Below are 25,714 nucleotides of genomic sequence, written 5' to 3'. Positions count from 1 at the left end.
AGAAATGTTTACTCTCAGTTCTACCATATTATTTTTTGTGCCTTCCTGTTTTAAGTCCACAAAACTCCTTCACCTGTGGCCTATTTGTTTTGCTTCTTGTACATGTACCAGAACATGTGTGCATGCATGCCAGACATTCAGGGGCATTTCTAATAAAAAAGATTTGCATTTTCTGTTATGTGGTTATCTTTTAATAAACATTTTAAGCTCCTTTTTCTTGAGAATTTATCTATTAATTCTTCTCTACAGACAAAAACAAAATTAGCGTATTTCCTTTTCTTCTCTTCTCCCACTCTTTCTCCCACCATTTGGTTTTAGTCAGTGCATTGTTTGTTTAACTTTGTATATACTTAAATATATTTATATCTCTATTAATTTATTTTGATCTCTAAACAATATATTGGGTAACTCCTCCAGCTCTTACATTTAGATAGCTTTTAGGCTATCTTTCATTAACACTTTAGGTTTTGGGGAAGGTTTTTGCTAATTGAATATAACTCAAACCTGTGTAGTATGAGAATTAAACCTAAAATCAATCTATTACTGTTTAAATCCCATTTTCTTTTAAAATGGAGTAAGGAACAACAGAAACAAAAATAAGTGAACAAAAGAAACAAAAAATAAGTAAACAACTGAAAAAATTCCCTTCTTTAAAAACGAGATTGATAGTTCACATCTCTAAGAGAATGTAACTGATGAGTACTTTAAAAATGTTTCATAGTTAAATAAAAACGAATCAGAAACATATCAACAAAGATGTCCCTATATTAATTGACAGTATTCAATAGGAGAAGAAATTCTAGAAGCAAAATAATTGTCTTGGATCTTTGGGTCACGAAGAACGGGTCTAAAATTTTTAAAGAAAGTCTAAATAGAATCCTTTATTATTTTTTTTCTCAATTTTCTCTTCACCAAAAAGAAGAAAATAACAGTACCCATACCACATAGACTGTTATAAGCTCTAAATAATTCAAGTAAAGCAGGTGGTACAATTTCAGAGACATAGTAAGCACTTGATAAATGTTAATTGTTGCTGTTTACTTTTTTTTAATAAAAATGCATAACTTAATGAGCCTTTTATTTATAAAAAAAAAGGACATACATGGGGGGATGGGAGAGAATGGTGAGATTTGTGTATTATCCAGTAAATGCCTATAATAAGCTGCTCCCTAGACATTGCAGTCTTTAGCCAAAGCCTCATTTTAGGCAGATGTTCTCCTTGTCTGTAGATCTTAAAATGTTCTACTTTTTTCACTCTTCATCTCTCTCCTAGTATTCATCAAAGGTTTCTATTTCCTTTCATTTCATTTCCTAGAGGTCTTTCAGTATGGCTATCACATCTGTAGCAGTATAATAAAGGGTAGGCTTGGTTTGGAGCATTTCTCTTGTCATCAAATAAACAGATACAATGGCATGGTCTTTTGGAAACAATGCCCTAATGCAGTTCTTTAGAATCCTGTGGTTTACAAAAGGACCCACTGGGCAGTTGGGGTGAAGTAGGAGTTGGTGTGGATGATCTGCAAATAAGCATAAGAAAGGATGGGTCTGGGCCTACTCTCCTCAATTTGATATGTTTCATATATTAGAGTTCATGCCATATCATGACCCTAACTGAAAGCAGTAAATCAAATACTGGAGTTTAAAGTGACAGCAGGATAGGATAGCTACTTTTCTGCAGGTGAGACTGTTGGGGTCTCTTAAAACAACATACATTGAACAGTATATACTCTGCCTACCTTTAGGACCATATTCTGTTGTCATCAGTGCTTATAATAGTTATTCTAGGTCATTGAGACCACGTTATCTTCTGGGTCTCTCACTTTTATCTATTCTGTGAGCTCCTCTATTATTTAAATACTTCTCAGCAAAAATTTAATCAATATATTAAATTATTCACATTCTGACTATGGGTATTCTGACTGAAGGGTATCAATATGCTGGTATAATATTTTTAACCTACTATCTCTCCAGACCCTTCTTATGTATCTAAAAGTATAATAGATATACATAAAGGCTATGAAGTCATCCATAGACTTGACATAATTTATTGTTACTAAACATCATGATGAGTATAAAATTTGCTTCTTACAAGGGTCAAACATGTCTTCTATTGCAGATAGAGATACAGTCATCCTAAGTTTAAAACTAGGTTTTAGTTAAACTTGGATTCAAAAAAGAAATGACTTGGTAAACTATCCTAATCATGATTGGTACTCATATGGCCTCAGACTGTTTTTAATAACAAGTCTGTTATGAATATATAATGACATGAAGCTGAATGTGGAGGGAAGTGGTATTTCCATAAATCTCTTTTAAATGACATCATTTTTGGTGCAGATGCCAGAGACAGTTATGAAACACTTTAAGCTGCAAGTATATTCCCCCAATATAGCTGCCTGTCCAGTCATTTCATCTCAATTTACTTCAATTCCAGATCAAGGGTATTTTGTTCGCTCATGCTATAAAATGTCATTTTTTAACTTCACACCCAAAAAAAGCAATATGCAAAACTGAAGCATAAAAGGATATAAAAAAATTTCGGAGTATACACACTTGTATTGGCACATCAAAGAAAAAAGAAAGAATAAGATAAGACAACAGTTCTTTTAAATTTTAAAAATATTCATAGATCTGTACAAAACTATTGTTAGAATCTTGTTGGAATCCTTATAAATCCGAGTGGTAATATTATTCAGCCCTCTATGCCTGATTCTTATCCTTCTCCCTAAGCTTTATAATACAAAGATTAGAAGAATAATTTAAAAGTATACTGGAAGGACATAAAGAAACAGAAAGGCAAAAAATAGAAGAAAAAGTTTTTTAAATTAATGGGAAGGTAACTGTATATTTTCATAATTTCCTACAAATTTGATAAATTTGTAATCCAACGCATAAAGGAAAGGTCTCAAATTATATAATAATATGTGTATACCCATGTGTGTTGAGGGTACACACACGTGCAGTGAACTCAGCTTGTCTATAGATTGAACTAATTACCATAGTTGAAGCTCTAGGGAAGCTGGAGTCTGTGATTTCCATCAATAGGCATGGATATAATTAAACAATAACTATGGAGGATGTGGTTCTGCAAAGTAACGGATTTTTTTAGCATCTACCAGAAACACATCTGTTGTGTTATATTTTATTGGCACACTATGATTAACAATCCAGTACACTTTAAAATATTTGCATGAGATTTGACTTTTATATATTTACATATGTATAGAATCACCATGATTTTCTCTCGCTTGCTCTGGAAAGTATTTCCTTTGCTCTAATCTATCCAATCGCTTATATCACCTTATCTATACACACCCATACTCTCCTCTACCCCCACCCTCATCTATCTTCTTTAGTATAATACATAACAAAACAAGCACAATAAAGACTTGTCAAAGGCATGACGTTGTACATATGGCAGGGGGGCTTCTATTTCACTACACATCACCATTCATTAATAATAAACACCAGGCTAGATTTTATAGATTTTGGAATCCTTTAAATTTGTAAGGGCTCATATGCACATACAAAACTCTTTTATGAACATCATCAATCATTATTTATATTCGATATAACTGTCATCCTAAACAAAAACTTTCATTAGGAGTCTAATGTTCTGTGGGTGGTCTGACTCTTCTTCCCGCTCTTCCCCTCCCAGACCTGAAATATACTGCTGCTGCTACTACTGCTACTACCACTACCACCACAACAATCAGTACTACTACTACAACTAAGCTGGAGAAACTGAGTACTAGAGAGGTAGTTCTGCTCTTTCCCAGTGTTACTGAACCAGGTTCATTTGCCTGACACCCAGCAAACCAAATGCTGAGATGCCAAGGTTTGTGACAGAGAAGAGGTTTATTCACAAGGCAGCCAGTCGAGGACATGGGAGAACAAATCTCAAGTCCACCTCCCCAAGAGGTTCCAGGTATCTATGAGATAAGGCTGAGGTGTGGGGAACTTGGGGAGAGGTGGTAATAGATAAGAAAAAGATGAGGTAATCTTTGTTCTGCTCAGGAACAACTAAACTTCTTCCTGGGGGGCATGGTTGGAAATGGTGTCATTAGCATGTCCTAAGGGTGGAGTTTTTGCCCCTTTGACATGAAAAGGTCATCAGCTGGACACTTGCATGTGCCCAGTTAGAGGGTCGGTGGTCCTAACCAGTCTTAACTAGTTTAAGCTTAAACTGGACACAGCTGACTCCAACTTCTTGAAAAACAACCTGGGCAAACATCTTACTGCTTAGGCTACATGATGCTTGGAGGACAGGCAAGTTTTTGTAAAAAAAACAGTTAAAGCGAGTTTGAGTAATTTAGGTAGGTTACAGTTTATTATTTATTAAGAAAGTTATAGTTTAATGACTCTAACTTGTGATTACCCTCGGTTTCACCAGTAATAAGGAAGATTATTTTAATGCTTATTTAATTTTAATATTTTAACATTTTTATTTCTTAAATTCCAAATTATTCTGAACATGAGTGTAATTTTATTGAGCCAAATCTATTTAGACAAGTATATTTCCTTTCCAAACTGAAGTTAAGAACTGACTAGAAAAATAAAAGGCAAAAGTATAACAGTAAAATGTTTGGCACATAGATATGATTAAGACAATTCATAAATTTTTGATTGGATGGAAGGCTATGATAAAATAATAATCATCAGTACCTCAATGTGTTACATTTTTTGCAGTCAATAATAAAGCTGTCAATGTGGATGAGGAGATCAAAAGAATATCCTTATTGAATTAATGATAAAATTGTGTTGAGCAGGATGTTTAGATCCTTAAAGGTTTTGTCTGTGGGGATGTTGTCATAGATTATTTAATAATTAGACAAATTTAAAAATATATACATAGATATAAATAAATAAATAATATCGCTTATATTTTATTAGTTGAGGGAAAGCATGTTTATGAAAAACTCTTAAGAAGAGTAGATGGGTCTATTTTGGAGGGTGAATTATAATAAAGTAGTGAAATCACTGAATAAAGGATAATAACGGCAAACCCCATCTCTTTCACCAGGCAGGGAAGTAGATATGAAAAGGCTTGCGCAGTAAAAATCCTAGGAATGGGGAAAATGTCATAATGTTAGTTAGGAAGTATAATACTGTCCATATTTCTGTCTAAAAACAGTGAATTTATTTTCAGTTCAAATTCATTATAAAAGTTAATACTTACATGGAGAAAACCATAATTTGTGGCAGGATAGTTTTTTGAAATACCGTTTTATATTATGCTCTCTTTATTTTTCTTCCATATCTCCTTTAAAGAAGCTGACTAGAACCTATTTTGCCTCTTTACTCAAGGATTGTTTACAGGCATAAGCAGAAAATACTTGATGAAAAAGCCAGGCTTGTTGCCATATTTTGTAAAAGTGAAAGCCTGAGGAGAAAAGAAGGAAGAATAAATCAGAGGCCTGGGGAAATGGGCACTGGAGGACAGGAGATTCCTGGACCCTGGAAAACAGCCAAATTCATCAACCTTTGGTTGATGGTACTCTGTGGCAATGCCCTGAGGAGGTAACAAGATCTCAGAGAAAACCGCTGTGTGGTATGCATAGGTGTACCTCACGCATGAGGCATTCCCATACCGGCAAATACCCTTGTGCAAAGACAAATTGGGCTAGAACAGATCCCTGGGTAATTGGCCAATGAGCATAACAATGTCAGTATTAATAGATGAAAAATTGGAGTCCATATTGTTTCTTTTTTCCTTTTTTGATGGGGAAGGGATAAGGCAGGAGGAGCAAAGGGAAAGCATATCATATAAGTCTCCAGGAAGGAAAAGATCCCTTTTAGGATTGAAATTGAATGCCCTCATAGTTCACTGAGATGGAAGCTTGGAGTTAGATTTTAGATTTAATGTAAATGAAGAATAATTTTTTTTTCATTTCTTACATGACTGAGTTTAATCATTAATTAAAATGATTAAATCATTTAATCATTAATCTTAAGTTATTAAACTAGCTGCAGTGGGGCAGATAACAACCTGCAGAGGACAGCAAGATAGAGTACAGCCATGCATGAAGAGATTCCAACAAATACTGGGTAAAAGCCAACTTTTAAAATATCATTTCTACAGATCCTGTTCATAAAGTAAAATTTTTAATCAGGTGAGATTAATAAGCACAGAGTGAGGAATTTCTGTGGCCATACTAAGGATTCTTTCAGAAAAAAAAAGTCTATCACTGTACTAAAAGCTTAAGATTAATAATAACATGAAACACATAGAAGAGGATCAGCTGAATCTGAGATTTCAAGAATAATGATGTTATAGATCCTATCACACTATGATCTATCACACTGAAGAATTCTATCACACTAAAGAATTTCTCTTACCATGTCTCTTTAAGGAATTCTTCATTGGTTTCTTAGGGAGGTCTACTTGGAAAAGGTTTCACACTTTACCACATAGAAATTAATACTATTAACTAATAAATTAATAAACACTATTACATTTCTACCTTGTGGTATGGATTTAGTAATTCTAATTACAATTACTACTGTTAAATAATTATCTTTACAAAATTCTGTCATAAACAAGGTTATTCCTATTCAGCTGAATCATATCCCATGTTCTTATCTAAAGCCAATTCCTCCACTTGTGGGTTAAGTCTATTCTCCTCTAACCTAAAAAACATTACTCCAACAATTCTCCCTTTCTCTCTTACATTATTAATTTTCTCCCTTCTCCACTGGATTATTCTTTAAGAAACCAGCTTAAAAAACCAACCAAACAAACAAAACAAAATTAAAAATTCTCTTGTGCTTACATCCCCCCATCCTCCCCCAAGTGCTGTACTAATTTAATTCTCAGTTCCTACTTGCAGCAAAATTCCTTGAATTTGTTGTCTCTGCTGTTTTTAATTACTTTTCTCCCATTCTCTCTTAAATCCACTCCTATTTAATTTTTGCCTCCATAACTCTTTGCTCTTGCAAGATCACCAAGAATTTATGTAATGCTAAATTTATTAGTCAATTCTCAGTCTTTATTTCACTTGACCAGGCAGTAGGATTTGACACAGCTGATCACTTCTTTCAGATGCTTGTTTCTCTTGGCTTCCAGTATACCACCTTCTCCGTCTCTCTTTCTTCCTCCTTGGACATTCTTTCTCAGTCCTCTTTGCTTTTCTTTAACATGCCAGGCACTGTCTCACATTAGGACTTTTTCAGTGTCTTTCCACCTAATCAGATTGCTCTTGCCTCAGATATTCACACAGCACTGAAGCCCTCAACTCTGTGGACTCTTAGTCTAGATCTTATCTCAGTGAAGGTAAACTACCTTTTTAAAAACTGTGATCCCTTGTACCAAATGAATTCTCAATCTACCTACCCTCCTTTATTTTCTGCTCCTTAAAACTTGTTACCATCTAACTATATAATTTACCTAATTGTCATTTTAATTTTCTCATATCTGCCACCCTTCATTGGAATGTAAGTTCTTTGAGGGCAAAATCCAATGCCTTGCATACTCTTCTGGCCCTGCTGGTACATGTGGGCTAGCTCTTGTAGCTCATTTGGAGTTATACTTCCTTTCCTCTCATATTGGACTGCATTAGTCAGAGTCTTCCCGAGAAACAGGACCAATATGCATTGGTTCTATATGTGCATTATATACTATTATATATATTATATAACACCTTTAGATAGATATTACACCTATAGACATATATCATATCTATAGATAGATATATATTATTCCTATAGATAGATACACATATAGATAGATATAGATATATAATACATGTTATAAACAGATTTATTATAGGGGATTGGATCATGTGATTATGGAATCTGAGAAGTCCTACTATCTGCCATGTGCAAGCTGGAGACCGAGGAAAGCTGGTGTTGTATTGCGACCCAAGTCTGAAGGCCTGAGAACCAGGAGAAATGATGGTGTAAGCTCTAGTCTGAGGACAGAAGAAGACTGATAGCTCAATCAATCAGGTAGAAAGAGAGAGTGAATTCTCCTTTTCTTTGCCTTTTTGTTCTGTTCAGGCCCCCAACCAGTTGTCTGGTACCCACTAATATTGGAAAGAGCAATCTGCTTTACTCAGTCTACTGATTCAGAAGTGAATCTTATCCAGAAATAATGTTTAGCCAAATATCTGGGCAAATGTCTTGCCTGTGATCCAGGCAAGCTGACATGTAAGATTAACCATCACATAGACCAACACTTCTCTAGTCAGGTTATGTTGGCCTATATGGAACAGGTTGAGGGCACATTCTAAGGGAGAGAGGGTGTTCGTTGTCTTACAAGGAAAATTGAGGTTTCCATATTTTCAGATGCACCAACCCAGGTGTATCCATTCCATGTGTCAAGTTCCCATGTTTTTCAACCATTATTGTAGACTTGCCTGCAAACTTGTCACAAGTTTGACTTGCCTTGGAGTTCTGGTATTTTTATGTTTAAGCTCTTGGGCTCATCCTAGCTACATCTACCCATCAGTTATAGCAGATGTGAACCTTTTTATATGCCACATAGGAGGCATTGTAGCTTTCACACTTAACTCTTAGTCTTTTGTTATCTTTCCCAAAGGTTGAGCTTAGCAACAGCCACTAAATTTGACATCCCTTATTTTCTATTTTCTCCATATTTTCAAATACCTGACATATTATGTAGCTAGTGAATTAATGTCCACTGGTCTATAATCTCATTTTACTCTTAATAAAAAATTCAGTAATCATGTTGTCACCCGTGTCAAGGGCTATCTGAGCTCCACTTAGCAGGATGGGATCCTCATTACCAGTAAGGTGGTAGATGATTTGGTTCCAAAATCCCACCGTCATTTCTGTTTTCTCAGACCATGTCCAATACCAACTGTTAGGGGGTGGAGGTTATGGGAGGGGGTCCCTTGGAAGCAGGTTGAGTTGAAAATGAGCATGCCAGAGCATTATCAGGGAGTGCTTTTGGAATCACCACCTGTAAAAGGAAAGAGAAAGAAGCAGGCTTGGACTGAGGGAGAAGTTAGGCTTCATGCAGTTGCAGAGGCCTTAGTGAACCCCACAGGGAGTTTTGAATCTAGAACAGCACTGTGAGTATCACAAGCTAGCATAAGGAAGCCAGGCCTTATGCCCCTATGTTAGCCAATCACTGGACTTCTCCCGGAAGAGAACATGACCTTGGATGACTCTAACTAGGACAACGGAGAAGACTTATGTTTGAGAGCTTTCTGCTGACTGCATTCTAAGCAACTGGAGGAATGAATTCTTTGACCTTGAACCGGGATCTGTAATACCTTCTATTTCAGTTTCCCTAAGAATTAGTAGATATAGTCCAAACAGTACTGCATGGTATGGCTGGTATATTGCATTTTCTCAATGACTTGCTGTTGAATATGTGGATAACTGATATATATGCTTTAGGAATTCAATTTTTGGCTATACCCAGTCAGCGTACTGGTCCCAGATAGATCAGTACATCCTCTACATAAATGATAACTTGCAATCAGTGCATAGCTTGAGAATAGTATCTCAGTATAGAAACATGATCAGTGTTCAATTTGGCCAAAGAAAAATCTGAAAAAAATTCCTGAGGCTTAAGGAGATTACACACTAACTAAAAGCTTGAACTGTAGAATTAGTGTCAATTTTATGGCAACAACAATCAGCTAAAATTGAATTTGAGTTTTTAATGATATGTAGAAACTACTTAATAATTCTATTAGCACTAAGTTCAACAAACAGCAGGGTGTGGAGTATAGACCTGAAATATAATTGAAGAGCCTATCACAAGATTAAGAAGACAAAAGCTAGGAAGAGAAAGTTGATTACAGCCCAGAAAATTGAGAAGGTTAAGTAAATTAGAATGATAAACTTAACATGTTTTACTAGTTCTGTGATATGACAATTGTTTGTCCTGTAAGAAAAGAGTCCTATGGCTAGGAAAATATAAAATAAACTGATTAAAATAAAGTGATTTTCTTGACTGTAAAGATTTCTCAGACTGAAAGATTTTAATGCACTGTGTTAGTCTGAGGTTTTTGAGAAGTATATACCAAAAAGGGATCAAATGTACAAAAGAGATAATTTTGGTTAAAAAATTAAATAAAAAGCTATAAAGGCTAAAAGTGATGGAGCAGGATAAAAGTGGGAGGAGCCTTCATGTCACCTATGAAAGGTGGGAGGGAAGGAAGTAGGATTGGCTAGGAAGAGTGTCAGACTGTAGTACAGTTCAGAGAAAGTCTTGACCAGACAATAAAGAGGTCCTAGAACAAGACTGTCCATCAACGGAATCCTACATTGGGTCACAATGGCCCATCTCTAGTACTCTTGCCATGTTCAACCATTGGCGGGGCCCAGCCCTGGGCCAGGTTTGACTTCAAGTGAATGCTGCAATGGATCTGAAGGTGTGGTAGCTGCGGGCTGTCAGTCCATTGTCTTTGCTATTGCAGGTTCTTTTGAAAGGAGATCTGAGTGGCCACATTTCCGTGACCACCACATATGCTAATAATATGTGAATAAGTTATGAATTTAAAGAGAGGTTTATAGAAAGCTCTTTCCAAATTTTTGTTTGGCAGCATAGCCCTTATAAAACCAGTGTTCTGCGACTTGAGCATCTGGTGTAGAGAAGAGTAAATTGTGTTATTTCTATTTAGAATAACATATAAGAAGATTCACTAGTCAGATTTTTACTATTTTTACAGACAACAGAACTATATAAAAATAGATTTTGTCACCAAAATAAAAATATATATTACAGATTAGGAAGCCCTTCTGATATAATATGTGGTGAAAGGGTGAAAAGATTTATCAAACGCATTTCAGAATTTCAAATCCTGCATTATATGACTACATCTTCCTCCCTAAATCTTTTTCTCCCCAAATTTTCAGCTGCATCACTTTCTCTTGAGTCTCTTTTTAACTGTGACTTTTTCTTCTCAGTCTTTGATTCCCTGGCCTGTCATTGTGGCAGCCACAAAAATGCACTTATCAGATTCCCTGCTGGGGGGTAGGCTTTTGGCTGACGGCCCCAGCTGCTCCCTCTGCACACTCTCTACCCACCCCACCTCCATCTCTGCCCTGACTGATTCCTTCCCCCACCCCCTTATTAAACATGACCCATTATTCTAGCAGGATGCTTTGTCTCAGGGACTTTCCATCATCTGGACCAACTTTCTCAGTTTCTAGTCTGAAACTCTGCCTACCCTATCCTGCTTTCACCCATTACCCTTCAAAGGCATTTGCCTTAATACGTTTATTGCATGTCTAATCCCATATCCGTGTCTGCTTCTCAGAGGATCCAAAATAATAGTCACATATATTCATATTCTCTAGCATTTTGTCATGGGTTCTCTACATTTTTCACTCTATTCTTTCAGTACTTTACCATTATTTTATATTAAGGAATCCCAAACCTACTGCTTAAGATCCTTGGTAGCTAATTCTGTCTCTGTCTGTTTCCATCTGCTAACTTGGTTTTAAAATAACCTGGGGAAATACTTCAGTGGCTCAGGGCAGCTCTCTGACTTGTTCCTCCAATCTGAATCCCACTGCTTTGGCATACTGTACTTGTACTTAGATTCAGCTTCTCTGTTGAACCCCTTTGGATTAATGTCTTGGTTGGACTGCATTATATTTTGATATTTTTATTCCTCTTTTTCATTCCTAGGCACAATCCTTTTAATAGCCCTGAGCTTCATACTCCAAAATCAGTGGTCCAGTTTCTCTCACCCCACACATATCCTGAATCCCTAAGACCCCAGCCAGGATTGAGAGCTCAGACATACTCATGTTTGGAATGGGGGTGGAGAAGATGACTAAAGCAAACTCCAAACTCTGTCCTGAACTAAAGTCCTGTATATATAATAAAATATTGGATTGTTTTACCTAAATATTCTCCTGCACCAAACGCTCTAGCTCTAAAAATGAACTTGTCATTGCTTTTGACACAAATATGCTTCATCTTTGACATCATTATCTTGAGCAACCTCATGGACAGTGATGCCATTAACCAAGTAAGAAATCTGGGAGTTTCTATGACTCCTTCTACAAGCTTGTCTCTCATTTCCCATCACTCACCATTCCTTGCAAAGGTCAATGACCTTTGCATTCATTACTTAGCTTTCTCTTATCTGTCCCCACAACCAGTGCCTCAGATCCAGCCTTCATCATTACTCACCTGCACCATTGTAAGAGCCTCCTTGTTTGTTTAATGGCATGCATTTGTTTCCTTCCATCTATTGTCCATATTTTACAAATTTAAACTGTTTACTCTTGGGTTTAAGATCTTTTGATGGCTTTCCTTTACCTAATGACATGGTCCAAACCCTTTGTTATGGCTTCTAAACTCCTAATAACGAAACCATTAAGAATTTTTCTGCTTCATTATTTATGCGTCTTCCATTAACTTTATGCTTGAGTAGTGAACTATGTCCAGCTCTGAAACATGACATATTATGTCATATCATTGAATTTCTGTGCATGAAGTTCCTTAAGTTTGGAGTGCCTTTCTCCTTCTTACATTTCTCGAAAACTATTCAGAATTCAAGGCTCAATTAAACATTATTACCTTTTTGAAGCATTTTTGTACTCTCTCTCTATCTATTAATTTCATAACCTCCTCTCTCCCTCTTTGCTCGCTTCATAGAGTTAGGCGTTTCTATTGCACCCTGTCCTTGCCTCTATTAGAGCCTCTGTATAAAGCCCTCTATAATGTACATTTCTTTACTCATCTGTTTCCTTTACTAGGCTATGAGTTTTTTGAAGGCAAGATCAAGACATTTATTTTGGTACCAAAAATATGAAGGGCTATGCCTGGCACTTAGAATGTGCTTAAAAAGTATGTCGAATAAATTATCTCTTCCATTGTATGATTATGCCAAAGAAGACAATGGTTTTAATTCAAGAAAGTTCAGTGCCCAACGTGAGAAAAAGAGCACAATGCCTATTGGTAAATCTTAATTTAAAAAAAGAAAGAAAGAAAGAAAAATCTAACAAAAAGAATAAACAGTTCTGAAAAATAGGAAACTGTAGACATTAACTTTTTACTAATGTTTGAATCAAATTATAGAATGCCTCCAGGGAATAATGCCTATAAGGTTTTCAACTTCATTTTCTGTAAAGTCAAAACATTCTTATTCTGAAATAATAAGAAACCTAAAGGATGTGGCTTGTTTTTAAATACATTTGCATGCTTTTGATGAGAGGTCTAGTTTTGGCAGGCTAACCTGTGTAATAAATTTCCCACAAGCAGTTGTGGATCTACTCTTACCAACCCAATAATAACTGCCTGGGAAGGATTAGATTACAATGGATTTTCAAAGGAAAAAAATGAACATATTAATTTCCTCCTGGAATAGTCATTGAATACAAAGTTAGAACCAAGATATATTAGAAAATAAACTTAAGTAGAGCTGTTTCAGAATGTGCAGGTCAAAAGTAAATAGTGTAAAGGTGAGTGTAAATAGGACAGTAAACAGGATAAAGGAGGGTGAAGACAAATGCCTAACAGCAGTGTTAGCATTAAAGGATGGGATGGATATGGCCTCTGCATTCATGGGGGAAGGTCCATGGGTGCTCAGAGAGTTAGGATTGAAGCAAGCATTCCCCTCCACTTTTTTTTTTTTAATGGGCAGGAAGAGTTTCCACATTCCCACAATGAGAGTTCTATCTCTCTTAGGTTCCTTTTTTCTCTTAATTAAAGTAAAACTCATATAACATAAAATTAACCATTTTACAGTGAACAATTCAGTGGCATTTAGTACCTTCATAATGTTCCACAACTTTATCTAGTTCCAAAACATTTTTATCACCCTTAAAAGAAACCCCACATCATTAGGCAGTTCCCCATTTCTCCCTTTCCCCAGCACCTGGCAACCACCGATTTCTCTATGGATTTTCCTATTCTGGATATTTCTTATAAATGGTATCATGCAATATGTGACCTTTTATGTCTGGTTTCTTTCACTTAGCATATGTTTTCTAGATCCAACAATGTTGTAGCCGTATTTCACTCCTCTTTATGGCTGAATACTATTTTGTTGTATGTACATACAATACCACAATTTGTTTATCCCTTCATCTTTTGATGGACATTTGGGCTGTTTTCACCTTTTGACTATTGTGAATTATGCTGCTATGAACAGGCATGTGCATGTATTTCTTAGGTTTAATCATCATTTTTCATTCATTTACTCACTCATCATATACTTTTAAGATTCTAATTATGTGCTAGAATCTCTGTTAGACCCCAGGTATAAAATGATCAATGAGACATGGTTCCCACCATGAAGGAATTCACTGTCTAGTGGTGGGGATGGCAATAAAAGCTGGCAAATTTCAAAACCACTTGTTATCTCTATAAATGGAAGATAAGTGATATCCTTCAGCAAGCTACAGGATAGAGAAAGGATTGTTTTGGGCTCACTTCCTTTATACTCTTCCATTTTTATACCTGCCTGCTTTTACAGCCACTTTCACATAAACTACATCAGAGTTTTCCTATCACTATAATATAGATGATGATCTCTTTCTTTCATTTTTGAGGAGAAAGATATATCAGTACCTTAGTATTTGACCTATATGCTAACTACTAGAAACTAAGGCGCTTCTTTTTCTGAAACAAGCAAAAGGATAATGGCAATAGGGGCTCTGAAGAGTAGTTTCAGTTAGGATGCCAACAAGAAGTAGAAGGTACTCTTGAAGGCAATTTAATGAAGCAACTTCTTACAGAGATGTGGGCACAATTAAGGTAATCAGAAAAGAAATGTGAGGTACCCAGGAACTAGCAAAACAAAAGGAAACTAACCACCTGCAGGGGGAAAGGGAGGAAAAGAAATTACCAGGACCTAGTGGGAATCACAGCCACGGGAGGACAGCATCCTAAAGGAGTTGTGTTAAAAAGATGTAGCCTCTGCTCAAACCACAGAGCTGATTCCTTTGATTCCTCTACCTCTCACTTTTGAACACTCCAATATCTTACTAGTGCATCCTACTGGTCAACTAATCAGAATCCAGAGATCAAGGGAGCTTGGAAGATGCTAAGGGCACCAGTAAGGCAGAGAGGGGTAGAAATGGATGGAGACAGGGAGGGGGTAGAAAAACAGAAACACACTGGTAGAGAATATGGAAGCCAATCCTGTCACTACTCAAAGCCATCTATGGTCTTGTTGCCAAGAGAAAGACACAAATCTTCATTCAAGAAAGTAGCCAAAAAAAAAAAAAAAAAAAGAAACTAGCCAAATTAGTTCCTGAGGAAAAGAGAATAAAGGTAGACTTGAGGAGTAAGTGAGGGCATAACCATACAAACAACACTAAAGGCAGTAGCACGACATTTAAACAAAACTGGAGCAATTGCAAAGGATATGAGAGTCTGCTAATAAACAAATTAGCAGTGTGTCTCTCATCATGCTCTTGATTTCTGACCTAGTCAGAAATTGGGAGTGTGTGTGTCACAGTCTGTTGTATGTAACAGAGAATGAAAAAACTTTCCCATAAATCCTATTAACATAGGGTGGTCGGGAGATCAAGAAGAGCTTTGTTGAACCAACATTGGGGTATCACTAGAAGAATCCTTCAACTGACTAAGGGTGATTTCTTGGTGTGGAGGCCAATAACCTTCACCTCTGCAAGTCATCCTAAGTGGGAAGGAACATGTCAAGCTCACTGTTTATGTTCTCTGGGAGGAGGGTAGAAGTAGGGTAACCATGTTAGAGGGCAGGATCACCCACAAGATAACCTGATAAAATTGGTTTTGGGGAAGTCTGTATAGGAGTTTAGAGTAGACCCGGGGCTATTTTTAATATTTCTAATATATTCATGTGTATGTGCACTATTCTAGTAAAAAGAAAGTGTAGTTATCTTAATATCAATTTGTATTTCTCAGGTTTCTCAACCCAGGTTCCTCTCTTCTCTGTAATTCTCCTGCTAATAAACAAATTAGCAGTGTGTCTCTCATCATGCTCTTGATTCTTGGCATTGGGATGTCCAGAGGAAGGACAGAAGGATGTAAAGGCCTTGCAGACAAAGGTCTTTGGAAGGCATGTAATCCAGCTCACCATCTCAGGAAGTAATATTTTCTATGTCCTCCTTGAACACTGGATATTCAGCTTGTTTAAAAGTTTCTTATAGTGGAACATTCACCATCTACTGTGGCAAACTCTCAAATAGCTTTGGTATTTTTTATGCAATTCCTAACTTTTCTTTTTAGGTATAGTTGATTTACAATATTATATAAATTACAGGTGAACTACATAGTGATTCACAATTTTAAAGGTTATACTCCATTTATAATTATTATAAAATATTGGCTATATTTCCTGGTTTATACAATATCATTGTAGCTTATTAATTTTATACGAGTAGTCTGTAACTCTTAATCTCCTACTCCTATCACGCACCTCCTTCCTCCCTCTCCTCACTGGTAACCACAAGTTTTTTCTCAATATCTGAGTCTGTTTCTGTTTTATTATATTCATTTGTTTTATTTTGGAGATTACACATACAAGTGACAACATACAGTATTTGTATTCATGCGTCTGACTTATTTCACTAAGCATAATACCATCCAGGTCCATCCATGTTATTGCAAATAACAAAATTTCATTCTTCTTTTATGGCCGAGTAGTTTTCCATATATACTTCAAATACACACACACACACACACACACACACCCCTCCAAAATCTTCTTTATCCATTCATCTGTTGATGGACACTTAGGTTGATTCCATATCTTGGCAATTGTAAATAGCGCTGCTATGAACATTAGGGTGCATGTATCTTTTCGAATTAGTGTTTTTGTTTTCTTTGGATATATACTTAGGAGTGAAATTGCTCAATGATATGATGGTTCTATTTTTAGTTTTATGAGGAATTTTCATACTGTTTTTCACAGTGGCTGCACCAATTTACATTCCCACAACAGTGTACAAGTGTTTCCTTTTCTCCACATTCTTGCCCACATTTACTATTTGTGGTCTTTTTGATGATAGGCATTCTGATAGGTGTGAGACGATATCTCACTGTGGTTTTGATTTGCATTTCTCTGATGATTACCAGTTTTGAGTGTCTCCATGTACTTGTTGGCCATCTGCTTCTATTCTTTGGAAGACTGTCTATTCAGGTCTTCTGCACATTTTTAATGGGGTTGTTTGTTTTTTGATCATGAATTGCATGAGCTGTTTATACATTTTGGATAAATATGCACACAAAAAAAGAGAAAGGAATCCAAACATAACATTAAAGATAATCACAAAGGACGATTATAAAAGAATAAGGAACAAAAAAGAACTACAAAAACAATCCCCAAATAATTAACAAAATGGAGTATGTACCTATCAATAATTACTTTAAATGTAAATGGACTAAATGCTCCAACCAAAAGACACAGAGTGGCTTAATGGACACAAAAGCAAGACCCATATATATGCTGCCTATAAGAGACTCACTTCAAATCTAAAGATATACACAGAATGAAATTGAGGGCATGGGAAAATGTATTTCATGTAAATGAAAATCAAAAGAAAGCTGGGATAGCAATACTTATATCAGACAAAATAGAATTGAAAACAAGGACTGTAACAGACAAACAAGAGCATTACATAATGATCAAGCGATCATTCCAAGAAGAAGATATAACAATTGTAAATATGTATGTATCCAACATAGGAGCACCTAAATACATAAAGCAAATATTAGCAGACATAAAGGGAGAAATTGACAGTAACACAATGCTAGTGGTGGACTTTAACACCCCACTTACATCAACAGACAGATCATCCAGATGGAAAATCAATACGAAAACACTGGCTTTAAATGACATGTTAGAGCAGATGGACTTAACAGATATATAGAGAACATTCCACCTAAAAGCATAATTCACATTCTTTTCAAGTGCTCCTGAAACATTCCCCAGGATAGATTACATGATATGTCACAAAGGAAGCCTTGGTAAATTTAGGAAAACTGAAATCATATCAAGTATTTTTTCCAACCACAACACTATGAGACTAGAAATCAACTACAAGGAAAAAACTGCAAAAAACACAAACACATGGATGCTGAACAATATGTTACTGAACAACCAATGGATCACCGAAGAAATCAAAGAATTTAAAAAGTACCTGGAAAGGCCACCATTAAAGAGTCTACAAATAACAAATGCTGGAGAGAGTGTGGAAAAAAGGGAACCCTCCTACACTGTTGGTGAGAATATAAATTGGTGCAGCCACTATGGAAAGCAGTATGGAGGTTTTTAAAAAACGAAAAATATACTTGCCATACTATCCAGCAAATCCACTCCTGGGCATATATCTGGAGAAAAATGTAATTTGAGAAAATACATGCACCCCAATGTTCATAGCAACATTATTAACAATAGCCAAGACATGGAAGCAACCTACATGTCCATCAACAGATGAATGGATAAAGAAAATGTGGTACAAATATACAATGGAGTACTACTCAGCCATAGAAAAGAATGAAATAATGCCATTTGCAGCAACATGGATGGACCTAGATACTATCATACTAAGTGAAGTAAGTTGGAAAGAGAAAGATAAATATCATATGATATACTTATATGTGGAATATAAAATATGATACAAATGAACTTATTTATAAATTAGAAAAAGACTCACACATATAGAAAACAAATTTATTGTTACAAAAGGGGAAAGGGGTTAGGTGAGGGACAAATTAGGAGTATGGAATTAGCAGATACAGGGTACTATATATAAAATAGGTAAACAACAAGGTCCTATATATAGCACAGGGAACTATATTCAATATCCTATAATAATAGAAAAGAATATGGAAAATACAAATGAATTACTTTATTGTATACCAGAAACAAACACAAAACTGTAAATCAACTATACTTCAATTAAAAAAATTGTTTCAAGTACCTGGAGACAAATGAAAACAAAAACACACCTATCCAAAATCTATGGGATGCAGCAAAAGCAGTTCTAAGAGGGAAGTTTATAGAAAACAAAAAAAAATCTCAAATAAACAACCTAAGCTTACACCTAAAGGATCAAACAAAACCCCTTAGTATAAGGAAAGAAATAATAAAGTTCAGAGCAGAAATAAATGAAATAGAGACTAAAAATCAACAGGAATAATCAATGAAACTAAGGGCTGGTTCATTGAAAAGATAAAATTGATAGACCTCTAGCCAGTCATCAAGAAAAAATAAGACCCAAATCAATAAAATCAGAAATTAAAAAGGAGAAGTTATAACTGACACCACAGAAATACAAAGGATCATAAGAGATTACTACAAAGAGCTATACACGAATAAAATGGACAACCTAGAAGAAATGGACAAATTCCTAGAAATGTAGAATCTCTCAAGACAAAAGCAGGAAGGAATAGAAAATACAAATAGAATAATTACTAGTAATGAAATTGAATCAGTAATGAAAAAAAATCCCAACGAACAAAATTCCAGGCCAAGTTGGTTTCAGAGGTTAATTCTACAAAACATGCTAAGAATAAAAGCCATATGTTCATCTCAATAGGTGCAGAAAAAGCTTTTGACAAAATTCGACACCAATTTATGATAAAAACTCTCCAGAGTGTGGGTATGGAGGGAACATACCTCAACATAATATAGGCCATATATATGATAACATCATATTCAACAGTGAAAAGTTGAAAGCATTTCCTCTAAGACCAGGTACAAGATAAGAATGCCCACTCTACCCACTTTTACTCAACATAGTATTGGAAGTCATAGCCACAACAATCAGAGAAAAGTAAATAAAAGGAAACCAAACTGGAAAGGAAGAGGTAAAACTCTCTGTTTGCAGATGGCATGATATTCTACATATCCTAAAAATGCCACCAAAGAAACTATTAGGGCTCATCAATGAATTTGGTAAAGTTGCAGGATACAAAATTAATATACAGAAATCTGTTGCATTTACATACACTAACAACAAAATAGTGGAAAGAGAAATTAAGGAAATAATCCCATTTACCATTGTATCACAAAGAATAAAATACCTAGGAATAAATCTAACTAAGGAGGTAGAAGACTTGTACTCAGAAATCTATTACATGATGAAAGACACTGGAGATGACTCTAACAGATGAAAAGATATACTATATTCTTGGATTGGAAGAATATTGTTAAAATGACCATACTACCCAAGACAATCTACAGATTCAATGCAATCTACAGATTCCTGGTATCTACAAAATACCAAGAACATTTTTCACACTAGAAAAAAAAATTAAATTTGTATGGAAACACAAAAGACCCTAAATAGTCAAAACAATCTTGAGAAAGAACAGAGCAGGAGTATCATGTGCCCTGACTTCAGCCTATACTATAAAGCTACAGTAATCAAAGCAGTATGATTTTTGTGCCAAAACAAGCACAAAAACAGTTTTGTGTCAAAAACTGGCACAAAAACAGATACATAGATCAATGGAACAGAAAAGAGAACACAGAAATAATCCCACACACTTATGGTCAATTAATCTATGCAAAGGAGGCAAGAATATACAATGGAGAAAAGACAATCTCTTCAATGAGTGGTGTTGGGAAAACTGGACAGCTACACGTAAAAGAATGAAATTAGAACATTTCAGTTCACGTTTCACACCATTCACAGAGATAAACTCAAAATGCATTAAAGACCTAAATGTAAGACCAGAAACCATAAAACTCCTAGAAGAAAACATAAACAGAACACTGACATAAATTATAGCAACATTGTTTTGGATCTGTCTCCTAAGGCAAAAGAAACGAAAGCAAAAATAAACAAACGGGACTTAATTAAATTTAAAAGCTTTTCACAGCAAAGGAGACCATATACAAAAGAAAAAGACAATCTATTGAATGGGAGAAAATATTTGCAAATGATATGATCAATAAGGAGTTAATATCTTCTTTATAATTATTTCTAAAAACAAACAAATATACAAACAAAAATATAGAACCTAAGGCTACTAAAACTTTAAGAGAAAGACCAAGTTTTTTGCCCTTTAGGGTAATTCTTTGTCTGGATTTTTTTTTTTTTTTTTAAAGCATCTAGTATTTACAGAATATATCCCTTGCTTGGAAAGTGAACAGATGAGCCTTAAGCAGCTTGGGGCGGAAGGTGAACTGTCCCCTGATGCTGGGCTTATTAGGTTGTCTTGTTTTCACCAATCTACAGTACCCAGAGGTATTTGCATATGTATATACCCTCTCCCTCAGACAAACCAACTTTAAATTTGGAGATTTTGAATCATTAAGCAAAGATTAAAATATTATCAGATTAGGGATAAAGTACAGTATCCAAAAAGAATTTTCTAAAAACATTTATTGGTTTCATTTAATTTGAAAATATTTGCCAACAATAGTTTAATGCTAATGCTAATAGATGCATTAATAAACAGCATGACAAAATGTTTTCAACATGTTCTCACACTTTGATCTCTATCTCTTTTTCTTCGGCCCTAGTTGTTTTTTTGTTTGTTTGTTTTTGTGGTACACGGGCCTCTCACTGCTGTGGCCTCTCCCATTGCAGAGCAACAGGCTCCGGGCGCGCAGGCTCAGCGGCCATGGCTCACGGGTGCAGCCGCTCCGTGGCATGTGGGATCCTCCCAGACCGGGGCACGAACCCGCGTCCCCTGCATCAGCAGGCGGACTCTCAACCACTGCGCCACAAGGGAAGCCCGGCCCTACCTGAACAAACTTATTGTAACACATCTTTATTCAGGAGTTATCCTAGTAGGATATTTCATATAAGAGCAACTGGATATGTATGATATTTAAGCAATATAAGTAGATTTTAACATTTTTCAAAATGTTTCCATAAATACAAAAATTCATACATAATCATACAATTCTGTTGGTTCAGTTTAATTCATATATTCAATACATTACAGAGATTGTGAGATGAAATTTTCTATGTAGTAATATACTTGGATATCACATACAAACTATTCATATACTTATATAAATCTACAGTATGTGGTTTAAACAGTGTACAGAAGCTGATCACCAACATTTGGAAGTATCTGCTTCCCAGAGCTGTGTATTATAATTGCCAAACTTATTCCATCATTGAAAATTAAATACCAACTAAACTTTAAAATGAAGCCTGGACTTTTGTTGGAAGTTTTTAAATCACAGTTTCAATTTCAATACTTGGGACTTGTCTGTTTATATTTTCTATTTCTTCCTGGTTCAGTCTTGGGAGATTGTACCTTTCTAAGAATTTGTCCATTTATCCAGGTTGTCCATTTCATTGGCATATAGTTGCCTGTAGTAGTCTCCTATACTCCTTTGTATTTCTGTGTTGTCTGTTATACTTCTCCTTTTTTGTTTCTAATTTTATTGATTTGAGCACTCTCCCTCTTTTTCTTGACGACTCTGGCTAAAGGTTTACCAATTTTGTTTATCTTCTCAAAGAACCAGCTTTTAGTTGCATTGATCTTTTCTACTGTTTCCTTCATTTCTATTTCATTTATTTCTGCTCTGATCTTTATAATTTCTTCCTTCTACTAACTTTGGGTTTTGTTCATTCTTCTTTCTCTAGTTGCTTTATGTGTAAGGTTAGGTTGTTTATTTGAGATTTTTCCTGAGGTAAGATTGTAGTCTATAAACTTCCCACTTAGAACTGCTTTTGCTGTGTTCCATAGGTTTTAGATCGTCAAGCTTTCATTTTCAATTATCTCTATGTATTTTTTGATTTCCTCTTTGATTTTTTCAGTGATCCATTTGTTGTTTACTAGCATATTGTTTAGCCTCCATGTGTTTGTGTTTTTTAGGTTTTTTTCTTGTAGTTGATTTCTAATCTCATAGCATTACGGTTGGAAAAGATGCTTGAAATGATTTCAGTTTTCTTAAATTTACCGAGGCTCACGTTGTGGCCCAGCATGTGATCAATCCTGGAGAATGCACCACGTGCACTTGAGAAGAATGTGTATTCTGCTGCTTTTCAATGGAATGCTGTAAAAATATAAATTAAGTCCATCTGATCTAAGGTGTCATTTAAGGCCTGTGTTTCTTATTGATTTTCTGTCTGGATGATTTGTCCATTGATGAAAGTGAGGTGTTAAAGTCCCCCCACTATTAGTGTGTTACTGTTGATTTCTCCTTTTATTCTTGATAGTATTTGCCTTATAAATTGAGGTACTCCTATGTTGGGTGCATATATATTTACAATTGTTATAACTTCTTCTTGGATTGATCCATTGATCATTATGTAGTGTCCTTCTTTGTCTCTTGTAACAGTCTACTTTAAAGTCTCTTTTGTCTGATATGAATATTGCTATTTCAGCTTTCTTTTGATCTATTTGCATGAAATACATTTTTCCATGTGATTAAAAAACTTCCAACAAACAGAAGTCCAGCACCAGAAGGCTTCACAGGCAAATTCTATCTAATGTTTAGAGAAGAGTTAACACCTACACTTCTGAAACTATTCCCAAAAAAATATCAGAGGAAGGAACACTCCTAAACTTATTCAATGAGGCTACCATCACCCTGATACCAAAAGCAGAGAAGGATACCACACACACAGAAAAATCACAGGCCGATATCATTGATGAACATAGATGCAAACATCCTCAACAAAATACTAGCAAACTGAATCCAACAATACATTAAAAGGATCATAAAACTGAGCAAGCGGGAATTATCCCAGGGATGCAAGGATCTTTCAGTAGCTGCAAATCAATCAGTATGATACACCACATCAGCAAATTGAATAATTAGAAACCATATGATCATCTCAAAAGATGCAGAAAAAGCTTTTGACAAAATTCAACACACATTTATGATAAGAACTCTCCAGAAAGTGGGAATAGAGGAACATACCTCAACATAATAAAGGGCGTATATGACAAACCTACAGCTAACATCATACTCAATGGTGAAAAGGTGAAAGCATTTTCTCTCAGATCAGGAAAAAACAACAATGTCCACTCTCACCGCTCTTATTCAACATAGTTTTGGTAGTCCTAGCCACGGCAATCAGAGACGAAAAAGAAATAAAGGGAATCCAAATTGGAAAGAAGTAAAATTGTCACTGTTGGCAGATGACATAATACTATACATAGAAAATCCTAAAGATGCTACCAGAAAATTACTAGAGCTGCTCAATGAAGTTGTTAAAGTTGCAGGATACAAAATTAATATAGAGAAATCTGTTGCATTTCTATACACTAACAACAAGAGATCAGAAAGAGAAATTAAAGAAACAATGCCATTTACCACTGCATCAAAAAGAGTAAAATACATAGGAATAAACCTACCTAAGGAGGCAAAAGACCTGTACTCCAAAAACTATAAGACGCTGATGAAAGAAATTGAAAATGACACAAACAGATGGAAAGATATACCATGTTCTTGGATTGGAAGAATCAATATTGTCAAAATGACTATACTGCCCAAGGCAATCTGCAGATTCAATGCAATCCCCATCAAATTATCAATGGCATTTTCCACAGAACTAGAACAAAAAAATCTTAAACTCTGTATGGAGACACAGACGACCCCAAATAGCCAAAGCAATCCTGAGAAAGAAAAACGGAGGTGGAGGAATCAGGCTCCCTGACTTCAGACTATACTACAAAGCTACAGTCATCAAAACAGTATGGTACTGGCACAAAAACAGAAATACAGATCAATGGAACAGGATAGAAAGCCCAGAAATAAACCCATGCACCTATGGTCAATTAATCTACAACAAAGGAGGCAAGAAAATACAATGGAGAAAAGACAGTCTCTTCAATAAATGGTGCTGGGAAAACTGGACAGTTACACATAAAAAAAATGAAATTAGAACATTCTCTAACACCACACAGAAAAATAAACTCAAAATGGATTAGAGAACTAACTGTAAGACAAGATACTATAAAACTCTTAGAGAAAAAGATAGGTAGAACATTCTTTGACATAAGTCACAGCAATATCTTTTTTTGATCCGTCTCCTAGAGAAAGGAAAATAAAAATAAACAAATGGGACCTAATCAAACTCAAAGGCTTTTGCACAGCAAAGGAAACCATAAACAAAAAAAAAAAGACAACCCACAGGATGGGAGAAAATATTTGCAAACAATGTGACTGACATGAGCTTAATCTTCAAAATTTACAAACAGCTCATGCAGGTCAATATAAAAAAAATCAAACAACCCAATCAAAAAATGGGCAGATGATCTAAATAGACATTTCTCCAAAGAAGACATACAGTTGGCCAAGAGGCACATGAAAAGATGCTCAGCGTTGTTAATTATTAGAGAAAACTACAATGAGATATCACCTCACACCAGTCAGAATGGCCATCATCAAAAAGTATACAAACAGGGGCTTCCCTGGTCTCAGTGGTTGAGAGTCCGCTTGCTGATGCAGGGGACGCGGGTTCGTGCCTCGGTCCGGGAGGATCCCACATGCCATGGAGCGGCTGGGCACGTGAGCCACGGCTGCTGAGCCTGCACGTCCAGAGCCTGTGCTCCGCGGTGGGAGGGGCCACAGCAGTGACAGGCTCGTGTACCGCAAAAAAAAAAAAAAAGTATACAAACAATAAATGCTGGAGAGAGTGTGGAGAAAAGGGAACCCTCCTACACCGTTGGTGGGATGTAAATTGGTGCAGCCACTATGGAGAACAGTATGGAGGTTCCTTAAGAAACTAAAAACAGAGCTACCATATGATCCAGCAATCTCACTCCTGGGCATATACCCAGAGAAAACATGGTTTGAAACACGCACCTCAATGTTCATTGCAGCGCTGTTTACAATAGCCAAGACATGGAAGCAACCTAAATGTCCAC

The sequence above is a fragment of the Phocoena phocoena genome, chromosome 4 (assembly GCF_963924675.1).
Source record: "Phocoena phocoena chromosome 4, mPhoPho1.1, whole genome shotgun sequence".
In the NCBI taxonomy this organism is placed as follows: Eukaryota; Metazoa; Chordata; class Mammalia; order Artiodactyla; family Phocoenidae; genus Phocoena; species Phocoena phocoena.
This window is presented reverse-complemented; position numbering follows the sequence as displayed.